The sequence below is a fragment of the Amphibalanus amphitrite genome, unplaced genomic scaffold (assembly GCF_019059575.1).
Source record: "Amphibalanus amphitrite isolate SeventyFive unplaced genomic scaffold, NRLGWU_Aamphi_draft 000100F_arrow, whole genome shotgun sequence".
In the NCBI taxonomy this organism is placed as follows: Eukaryota; Metazoa; Arthropoda; class Thecostraca; order Balanomorpha; family Balanidae; genus Amphibalanus; species Amphibalanus amphitrite.
This window is the reverse complement of record NW_024881595.1, coordinates 180,183-191,984: the sequence shown is the minus strand read 5'-3', so window position 1 is coordinate 191,984 and position 11,802 is coordinate 180,183. Positions and strand designations below refer to the sequence as shown.

Genomic DNA, 11,802 nt, shown 5'->3' with positions numbered 1-11,802 from the left:
TTAACAAGCAATTTTAAAGTTCTTTATGTGGTTGTGTAGAGAAAAGACGGCGCTACAAAACTGCTATCTCGGATTTTCAAAATGTTGGGATTTTGACCCCCAAAAATAAAAAAATTGATTTTTTTAGAAAAACTCAAAAAATTTCCAATTTTTTCCGAATTTCGAAAAAAAAAAACCGGAATACATGTGATAGTCCCTACGCTCTTCGATATACATACCAAATTTTAGATCGATAACTCTTTTTTGGCCAAGTTATAGCAAAAAAACTGTTAAAAATTGATGACGTCAAATTTTTTAACTCAATTTTTAGCAATTCTAGACCTCGTAGCGCAAAACGGAGACCACCATTGAACTCCCCGTGACGAGCTGCATCGAATCGATACCCATTTTATGCAAAAATATCAACTTTGAAATTTGACCTAATTTGACCTGACCTTGACCTGACCTTGACCTGACCTTGACCAAAACGTGACCTAAGCTGGCCCTAAAGTCTGTCTGACCCACATAATCGCATTTGTCATGTAAAATGGACCATAAAACATGTATCACACGACACTTTCATATTGTGACCCCCCAGTGACCTGACCTCTGTGACCTGACCTGGTATCAGTGACCTCAAATAGCAAAATATGTGTTTGAAGAACATTTCTCCACCGATGATTTTCAATGAAATGCATTTTACTCGATTTTACAACGCATTTCTTGAAATGCCTGTAAACGGTGAAAATTCGACCTTTGACCTGACCTGTGACGTCATCGGTTTGACCGAGGTCAATGAAATTGGGTCACAAGGTAGTTCCCCGTTGGGGCTATCCAACACCGTTTACCGCTTGTCGCTATGTTGCGTGGTTCTCGAGATCTGGGGGGGGGGGGCAAAATGGCCCCCCCATCAGACCGCGTTGCTCGGCAGACCCCATCTGGGCGCGGGTTAATCCTGACTGCCTTGCCATGAAAAGCAAAGAAAAATATAAGTGGTTAATGCTAAAAATGTTTTTTGAGAATATCTAAAGTTCTCTCGTCCCGGACAAACCAATCCACTCATAGTGGAGTGTTCCACAAGTGACCAGTCACGCCACCTCTCCGTGTTGCCACGCAGGAGGCCTCGTTGGGCCCCCACCCGGGCTTGTAGCCATGATGAGTGTGCGGCACCGCCAATACGTGTGCGGAATGGCACTCGGCTGCAACTGTGCCCTCACCGTGATTAATCGAAAAGACTGCGACTGCAGTGTTAGTTTTGCCTCAGCCTGCCGTCGGGCAGTGCCGCCGTTCGGCAGTGCATGTCTTGCCCGTATAAGGCGCCGGAATGAGTCGATGGTCGGGGTGACTCGAAACGTTCGGCGTTGGCCAATACGTCTTTACGTCGAGATTGATCGGAGCGTTAACTTGTATAGGGCCGTAACTCTGTCATAAAAGCTCATAGCGCAATGTGGTAAACGACCAGCGAACGTGACAGGCTATTCTGGAGGATAAACACCTCTGCTCCGCAGAGAGGATGACAATCGATCGTTCAGCTAATGCGCCCGTGAAAATGCAATTGCATTGTTTGTTATGCATGTTATTGATATCACCGTGCTTTAGGCATTTGTGACTACATAACGGAGTAGTAGGCTATATGCGAGGCATCCCGGGTTTTTATTAGTCCCAGCTGATTGCGTTATTGAATCATCTTTCACAATTGTTGACCTTCTGACCTGACCTTGACCTTAATAACTGCTGTGCAGCGTGCATGAGTTAAGCACTTCCAGAGCAGCTTCATCAACCCCTTGACAATAACCAAGCTGAAACCGCGCTCGATATATCTTACAATGCGTTCCCCAGAGCCCTAAATATGAATAGGCTCATTTTGACATTCGACCTGTATTTGACCCGGTGTGTGAACTAAAAACTGAAATTTAAGAACCGCCTCAAATAGGTACGGCTCGGTGAAAACGTGCCTGCGCTGCCTTGTGCAGCTCGCTACGTTGCTTAGTTATGGAGATAAACTGGGGAGGGCGCTTAACGCCCCTCCCCCCTCCACCCTCAGTCAATATTCGACTGGAAGCTCAATCAGGCGCGGGTTGACCACCCACTCCTCACCCCTTAAGATAGTTCTCGCGCCCATAAAATCGCTCATTGGCGCTACCATTCACCCATTCCTGGCCATAGCTCGGCCACCCACGACAGCTCCTCCCTAGTAGCGCCGTAGGGCAATCAATCAACGGCAACTGTCTGCACACCGGCGGCGTACCCTGCCCTCCATCGCAAGGCGACCTCCCACGACCCTGCCTGAGCTGAGCACTGAGCAGCCAAGAAGACGCTCATAAACGCTCTACCGCTTGCGGACCGCACTAGAATGGGTACAGAATACCCCGTACTCCTCGCACACCACCAAGAATGCACGTACAGCCCACCGCTAAAGTAATGTAGGGTTTTACCAATCTCAACGGTTGACTTTGACTGGCGATTGTTTAATGCGGAGTGATAGAAAAGAAGATGTCAATAGCTAAAGTTGCAGCTGCAAAGGTGACGATAAATATAAGCTACATTCAAAGTTTCAATGTAGTCTGGCTAATCGTACCTAAGCTTCAGAAGCAGAACATACCCATGACTGAAACCACACATTACTTCTGCTGTGGACTGTACATACAGCATCGTGCCTTAGGGAAGACAGACATCTGACGCGACTGGGTTCCCCGGCACGGCCGTCGGCCACCCACGTTAGCATGGGCACCTGCAGTGACGCGTCTACGCTGCGGGGGCTGCACGCCGGGGAACCGGGAAACGGATGCAGTGGCTCCGTGTAAGGAACGAGGCAGTGGGGAATGGGAACGCAGCGTCATTTGGGACTATTTACTCAGTGGGGGTTGTGACAAATATTGGCGGTTCAGACTACCGCTACCTAAACAAGCTACCACCTGTTACATAAATGCAAAAAGGAAAGCAGTTAAAACTTAAAATGTTTAAATAAGTGACAAGCGTGTCTCGCAGCAACGTAATTCGACTTAACCGGGTAACCCCAGTCCAGTTCGCTCATTTTCATCAAACGGCGAAAGTTAAACGTAAGCCGCAGCAGTGCACTCAGTTCCCGGTAGCAATCTGACCGTGTATGCTGTTAACCGCTGACCACAGATCGTTTAGGCGAGAGTCAAGCACTTGTAAAGCATTTACTGCACAGAATTAGCTCTGCTCAATGGCCGGTGTTTTGCCTACTATGCGGTTGGCGTTCTTAGCAATGGGGCTTACACCTAACCGCTCTGAATAGCCTGTGAACATGCCAATAATGTTGTCGCAGCATGTTCCTATCCTTGCCTCATGAATGTAAAGCAGACAGTGCTATTTTGCTACAAATAAGCATTAGTTTTGCGCTACGAAGTTGATATTATTTCAGTTTACACAATAACGATACAACAGATAAATAGTTGCAGTGCTTATAAGAAAAAGAGGAAACGCCAATTTTCTTGAGCTCGATTCAGCAAAAGACGGGTTCGCCATTCGACGGGCAAATTGCCACATATAGGCAATACATATATAATATATCCGTGTCATATTGCATTGCTTCATAGACCATATGCTACACAAGACAGCCGAGTCACGATACATGGTCGCATGATGAGTAAAGATAAATCACAATCAAACTTCAAATCAACCACTATCAAAATGGGAATCAAAACGGTAGCGACATACATGCAGAGCCGACGCTGCCACGAATTTGATCATGGGATAAGCTACCCGGGTCTCAATGCGGGACGTTTTAAGCACAATGGACTCCCATGGACAGGCGAGACGGCCAGTGACGTAACCCTTGAATGAAGCGTGACTTGGCTCAACTCCCTTTGACAGGCCGGGGCTCCGCTCCGCGGGCCAGTGACTCGACAACTCTCACAACTTGACAGGTGATAACTAGGGCATCAGAGGGCCGATAAGACAAAATCACAGTTCAGGTCATCACTCTGAACGAGTGAAGTGATTTTAGCTGGCGTGACTTCACATGGCCCCCGTTTTCCCACACGGTACACGGCCGAACATCGGTCAATCTGGTTAGTGAAGTGACTTTTTCTGTCAAAATGTCTCCGGTCCGATCATACCAGGGTTCATCGAAGCGGAATTGACAGCTGGACAAGTGACGAATATATCCAAACTATTTCTGGGGCCAGCGACACGGGAAAGATGAACCCATTGCACACTTCAAAGGTGTGACAACAGGAGTTTGATAGGTTTCCGATTCCGTAAACTAAATTAATGATAAAAAAATCCGGCAAATAGCAACGGTAGAACGTATAATGTGGGACCCGCGATTCCCACCGTCTGGTTGAGCATGTCCGCTCGATCTCGGGCGGACGAGTAGGTGACCGGACGAGTGGCCCTGCCGCTGGCCGCTGGAGCCGAGCATGCGCCGCCCGGCGACGTCAACGGCGCATGCGCCGTGACCGGGCGTTGGGGCGATCAGGGTGGGTCAAGGAAAGGAGAGGCATTGTGATGTGAGCGGACGTTGCGGCCGGATCTAACACAAGAACAATAAGGATGTCTAAATCACGAATAGCAAGTGTCAAGTGACAATGAGATGTCTGACAGGTAAATATGAACGCAGAGTAAAACGACGATAAGAAATCGCAGTCCGAATCAGGTCGAAATCACCCGCGTGAATGTTTTACACCAGATAGTTGTTAGGCGAACCTCTACATAGAAATGCCGGTCCACTTCAAGCTAATTACGAGCAAACTCGCTCTCCGGAAGTGTGCAGCGGCGGTACAATGCTCGGGCTGAGAACACCTTCCAGACAGGACAATAGAGGTGTTGGGACCGGCTTCGACCGTATCTATTAGAGTGGTGACAACGCCGTCCAAACCTGCTTCTGTCCCGCCGCGGGCGCAGATTGGACGGCTGGCGAGCGGCGAAAGCGTGGAGAAGTAACAACCGAACGGCGAGCGCCCCGGGCAGCACAGACGCACACGCAGCACTGAACGCATATGTACACGTAGGTACTACACAAAGCCACATGTAAATATAGGTACGAATACCTATGCATACCGCAAACAAAAAGGATCCACAATGAAATCAGCGATTTATTTTCAAACAGTTAAACGACAGTCGGATTAAATGACCGGGAGCGTCTATTGCACCCTGGAGCTGCTGAGCTGCTAATCATGACACTGACTGCTGAGTCTTTTCATGCCTAGAGTGGAGAACCTTGCGATGTACGGAAGACGACGCACATCAGCTGTTTTAACCTTTATAGGGGCCTCTCTATCATAAAAATACACTGCCAAGCCACCTAACCCGTGTCGTGTTCATCCGATGACATCGAGGCGGGATGTAAGTGGGATGGGTGGATCGGTTTGTTCTCCTGTTTCCTGCTTGTTGGAACAGGGGATAAATGCACGACGTTCAAAATGAGCTCAGGTTTTTCGCCAATATCTCAAAACGGTGGCGCGCAGCGCTGCCGTTTTTGGTACACCTGTCCACATATCTTTCTGCACATGTTTGAAAATTTCATACCGGAGTCTTTCAAGGTCAGGTCATCAGGTCACGTCAAGTGACCTTACCTCATTAAAAGTTCCAATCCCCGCTACAGCTACACTGACTGAGCGATCGCTTTGAAATTTTCAGCAATTGATAAGCGTAACAGCATCCATAAAATTTAAGTATCAAAATTATGATATATGTGACCTAAGGCCAGGCCAATTTTGCGATCTCTCCGTAGGTAGGTATAAGTCAATGGGAGAAAATTGAAATGCGCCTTTTTTGGATGAACGTCGTTCTAAACACCCTAAAACATCATTTTATAGGTAAACATGACACATTTAATCGGAAAATTGTACCCGTGGCCCCTTTTTGTGCCCCTGAGGTCATCCAGGCCATGAAAGGTTCCCAGCAGTTTTTTTTTTACAATAACTTTTGAAAGAGGCATGCTAGAGCGCTGAAAACACCTCAGATGTCTTCAGTTCGGCGATACAGATTGACTGCTATGCGAAATGACCTCTTCCGATCAGGTCATGACCTTGACCTGAGGTCAAATTTTCATCAAGGTCAAATCATATTCGACGTCTCGACGAAAGGAACACGATGCTGGCAAAAGTATATAGTAGCTCTCTTGGTTATTACAGAGAAACATTTTCGTAAAAACGGCTATTTTAGAGTGTTTGCCATCTTGAGGCTAAACCGTTGATCTGAGGTCAAATCTGAGTACGTGTTAACGAAAGAAAGTTGAAAGAGCTATCGAATGCGCTTTTCCGTAGCACTGTAGCTCTGTTGGTTCTGACTTCTGAGTTATACGCCGGGTCTTCGAAAAATATTGAAATAGGCAAAATTTAACCCTTGATGACCTCTGGCGATCTGACTTTTGACCTGACCTAAAAAATGACCCGAAGTGTTTTATTTTTTCAATAAGTATTTTGGACGCTCTTTCAAATGCCGCCTACCGCGTGTCGCTTTGTGGCCCAGGAGACGAGTTACTGGGGGTGTGAAAACGCCCCCCCCCCCCCTCCTCCAAATACGACAGAGAAAATTCAGACCACCAGCACGGCGCAGGTTAAAAGCAAAGAACCCGGGGTTTGTTATAATTTTCCGATCTATGACATTTTTGACAAGAAGACTTGTGTGTGAGGACTGCCGATTATTTAAAGCAGTAAATGCCAATTCAAAATAGGTACAATCACACTTATTCAAAAGTTCAAAGCAAGTGTAGAATGGCATCATTACCGAGCAATGTATTCTCCCCAGTCCTCAGAGCAGTCCAGTGAGAAGCGAGACGCATTCTCCCCAGAGCAGTCCAGTGAGGAGCGAGACGCATTCTCCCCAGCAGAGCAGTCCAGTGAGAACTTGAGAAGCGAGACGCTTTCTCCCCAGAGCCCAGAGCAGTTCAGTGAGGAGCGAGACGCATTCTCCTCAGAGCAGTCCGGTAAGGGGCGAGACGCATTCTCCCCAGAGCAGTCCAGTGAGGGGCGAGACGCATTCTCCACAGAGCAGTCCAGTGAGGAGCGAGACGCATTCTCCACAGAGCAGTCCGGTGAGGAGCGGAACGCATTCTATTTCTCCCCAGATCAGTCCAGTGAGGAGCGACGGACGGGCAACGTTAGTTGATAAAATGCGAAGGTGGCGCTCTCGTCGCACCTAGGTGTCGCCCTCCACGCTACGCTTCAGGAAGTTCACCGAGGTCTATGGCATGGGTCTGAGCTGTCTACACCTTGCATGCATCTCAGAGTTCAGCATAAAGCCGTCCATTGTACGTTTTTTTCTGCATCACAAACATGCTGCCATTTAAGCCAGGGCTGGGGATCGCTTCAAAGGTCTGTGGGGGTCCAGCTTGCAGGGTCTCTAATTTCAGGGGCCTTTTCTCTGGATCATTCACCTTGAAAGGGCTTCAAACAGATATCAGAGCCCACCAGCACCACTTAAGGTCCTCTGACCGGCCGTTATCAACTGTTTGTCAATCAGCTCATAGAGCTCTGGGCCGGTCCCGTGAAGCACCATGCAAGCCCGAATGGATCCAGCATTGGTCTGCGAGCGTTCAGGAGTCGGGTCGGTCTCCGGAGTTCCTACATTGGCCTTAGAGGGTTCATGCTAGTCTCAGCCTGAGGAAGTCGGGGTATGACGCTGATTAACAGGGCTCCATTTAGACAGAGGTTTGCAGAAAGGAAAGCAACTTAATCTCGAGGCAACCCTATATATGTATCTCCTCGGATAATTAATAACCGTTTTCACGACGGGCTATCCGGCGCATGTACCTAATTTGACCAAATCTGCACATAATCTCTTTTACAGCAAATATCTTTGTTTTATGAATTTATTTCGGTGTTTTAATCGATGATGCTCTCTGATAATTTGACAAAGCAGCCATATAAGCAATTAGTACAACCCTAGCTGATAGCTACTAAGAGCCACACTGAACCTAATTTGACCAAATTTGCACCTAATCTGCACCAGATGTGCACCAAATGTGTACCAGATGGCCGTCGTGAAAACGGCTTTTATGTATAAACATTATCTCGCTAGCAATGCAGAAATAGGTATATGCTAGAAATCAAGACAACAAAACCAGACAACAGAAAACGGCTATTTCGACCGAACATGACCGGCTACAAAATGCTGTTTAGATGACCTGACATCGTAAGAAGCTTCCAGCAAAGCTCCAACAATGACCCGATTCGATGTGCTCTCACTCATCGCGCAATATTGGCCATACGCGCAATGTCGTTTATCTGTGTGAAACACGTCATCACTTCTTCGTAATTTTTATCATAAAAACGTTACCCGAACACTTTCAAAGGCGCTACTCAGTATCGACTATCGACATCATTACCTGCCACGGCTGTACCGGCGTCTACTCCCTGATCGATCGCCCCTGACCTTCACCGGCGGGAGGCCGCACAGAGTCTGGGAGGGGAGGGGCAGTCGCCGGGTCATGGCAGGTCAACTGCAACCCCTGTCCCTCCACGACCCTGTGCCTGTCTGCGGCAGGGAGGTCACGGCCAATATCCCCGGGCCACCCAGGAGCCCCTGCAGTCCTACACGTGCTGAGTCATCTCCTAAATCGATTACTTACGGATTAACGGCACAGTTCTCAGCTAGTGGTTATTAACACACATGTATAGACTTCCTGGGGTTCCTCGAACGAGAGCGTGCGGTAAAAACATGGGAAAACACATTATCAGACACGTGATCTAGGCAAACTGCTCTATTTTTTTGCATATTTAAAGTTTACGGTGAAAAAACTGGGTTTGAGGCACTCTCGGGTATTTTGGTATTTGAAGCACAAACTTAGCAGCACATCTTGGCATGCATTATCCATTAGGGAACACCTGAATCATTTCGAAACCTGAGAGGATTAGTATAAAACCACAGAAAACGAACAATGTCACGCCGGAAGAGCTTCATTTTTATCCGGAAACGTTTTGCATAAACTTGTTTGACTTTTTGTCGGATGGCTTTTCAGGACACTATGGACTATGCTAAGGTATGTTTTCACTTTTCTACTAAGCCTGGATTTTCTAAATCCTTATGAATCTGCTAGCCATCTCCAAAAATGGTATGCCGTCGGAAACGTATCTTACTTGACAACAAAGAAGAGAGTCCAGTTGCATAAATCATCTTATCCGAAACAAGTTGGTATCAGAGGCGGATCCAGCACAGAGTTTGGGAGGGGGGGGCAAACCATAATAATTTATCGATTCTTTCCATGCCTCATCCATAGGCGTAATGTTAAAATTATGCCGCTCGGGGGGGGGGGGCAAATGCCCATTTTGCCCCCTCTCTGGATCCGCCACTGGTTGGTACATATAAGTAAGTAGGTATGTCTGTGCTATTACAGTAGCATAGATTTAGGCCTCGCCGGTAAAGTCGCACGACTTGTAGTATTTACTTCAATGATAGGTATACTATCATTGGTTATGTATACCTGAAACACACATCAGTAGGTACCAGGGGCGTCGCCACGGATTTTTGACTGGGGGGGACGGATTGGCTGACTAAAAACCCAAAAGTTAGTTAGTTTACCGTACAATTTCAGGCCTATGTATGCACTATACTTGTAGCGCATACACAATACACATGTTATGTTCTCGCGTGGAGGCGTTATTAGTCACACTCTTTTATACCTGTGCATGATTTGGCGGCACGAAGCGCCGCGAAAATTGGCAAAAACTCTTGGCAAAACTGTCCCAAAACGCATAAATTTTGCATCCCGCGTAATAAGTTTGATACCAGGACAGTTGGGGTCTGGTCACCAAGTCCAGCAGCCCTGCCTCTAAAAAATCGTGTGGTCCTCTGTAACCCGCTGTCAACCATAGGTACAGCTTTTTTTCCAACTTCTGCGCAGTGTAGCTGCAGGACTGCGGGGTCGGAGTCGACTTCAGTCGTAGTCGACGGTTTTGGTCGGATACGGAGTTGGAGTCACCAAAATCGTAACAGACTTCAACTCTGAAGTCAGAGTCAACGTCATCCCCGAGGATGGGTCGAATAAGAGCTGGAGATTCTGTTGGCCGTGGTGATTGTAGGGGTCATGGTAAGACCAATGATAGGGGCATACTGAGCATTACGTCCTCCTGGGCTCTCTCAGACCAGGACGAGGTCCTCTCACCCTCAAGAATCAAGCGTTCAAAGGCCATGGTGAGACCTTCTGCTGTCGGATGGCCTCGAACGGGAAGAGGGCCGTTTGAGAGTGAGCTGAAGGTCTTGACTATTACGAATATCCTATGTAAAATGTGTGGTCTCTGCAAGCTGTTGTACTACTGCACTCTGAGACTTTGGGACAGATCTTCAGCCCTTGTTGGATATGGTCGCCCCTACAACTGGAGCTTTGGTTCCCTATCGAGGACCTGGGACGGACAGTCCAGAGCTGCACCTCGTAGGCAATGTTATCTTTTAATGTGCCAAGAAACGTTCAAAGAGACAAAAGCATCACATCACATGTTTTTTCACTCCGATGCGGGCCGAGGGATGCCGTGGTCGGAGATGGAGTGGGGACTCCGAGCGTTTTTTTTTAAGCCGGAGTCGGAGTTACCAAAATCATCTACTCCGCAGCCCTGTAAGCAAGTGTCAGCAATTCGCAGATTCAATTTGTATACGAGTAGGTATCCGCAATTTCATCCCAAAACGACAATACACCAATGTCGTAGGTCACTTTTTAAATCATTCATGGGAATATTTTTGCGGGGGACGTCCCCCGGCTTCCTCGACTGGGGGGGACGCGTCCCCCCGTCCCCCCCGGTTTCGACGCCCATGGTAGGTACGTATGCGAGGTTAACCCGCGCCGGGCGGGAGGGGGGTGTTTGAACACCCCCCTGTGGTTTTTCGCAGATATCTCAAAAACGGCGGCGAGGAGCGCCGCCGTTTTTGGCACACCTGTTCGTGCATCTTTTCCGCACATGTTGTGAAAATTTCAGACCCAGGTCGCCTTAGGTCAGGTCACCAGGTCACGCCAAGTGACCTCACCTTAGACAAATAAGAATGCTCGTCATAGCTACACCGACTGATCGATTGCCTTGAAACTTTCAGCGATTGATTAGAACAATATTAACTATAAAATGAATATCTCGGAATTTTGATATCGGTGACCTAAGGTCAGGTCAATTTTTGCGGCCTCTCCAATATAAGTTAATAGGAGAAAATTGAAAAGCGTCTGTTTTGCACGAACGCTATTCTAAACACTCTCAAACATCTAGATGTAGGTAAAATTGACACACTGAACCGGAAAATGGCTTAACTGTGACCCCTCGTTATGTCTCCGAGGTCGTCTCAGGTCACGAACAGAATCTAACAGTTTTTCGCTAATAACTTCTGATAGAGGCGTGGTAGAGCGCTGAAAACGCCTTAGATGTGTTCAGCTCGACGTTGCGGATCGACTGATATGCAACATGACCTTTTTCGGTCAGGTCATGACCTTGACCTGAGGTCAAATTTTCAAGTTGACCTTTCAAGGTCAAAATATAGTTCATTCGACGCGTCTCGACGAGAGGAACACGATGCTGGCAAAAGTAATGTCATGGCTCTTTTGAGTCAAAAGTTATTGCCGAAAAAAACGTTTTTCGTAAAACGGCTTTTTTTTTGTTTTTGCCCTCTGGGCTCTGGAGGCTAAACCGTTGACCTAAGGTCAAATCTGAGAACATTATTCAGAGAGGTCTGTAAAAGGGCTATCGAATGCGCTTTTCCGCGGCGCTGTAGCTCTATCGGTTCCCGAGATAGCCGTCGGCAGTTTCCAAAATGTTGAAATAGTCAACATTTTACCTTTGGTGACCTCTGGTTACCTGACCTTTGACTTGACCCAAAAAATTACCGAAATGTTTTCGTCCTTATTTTGGACTTTCTTTCGATTGCCGCTTACCGCGT

General features: G+C 47.5%; 1 protein-coding gene across 1 annotated transcript in view; it reads left to right on the top strand.

The window, feature by feature from the left end:
- The window catches only part of LOC122380515 (NAD kinase-like), a 37,734-nt gene that overhangs the window by 2,150 nt on the left and 23,782 nt on the right, over positions 1-11,802 (top strand). The window lies entirely within an intron of this gene.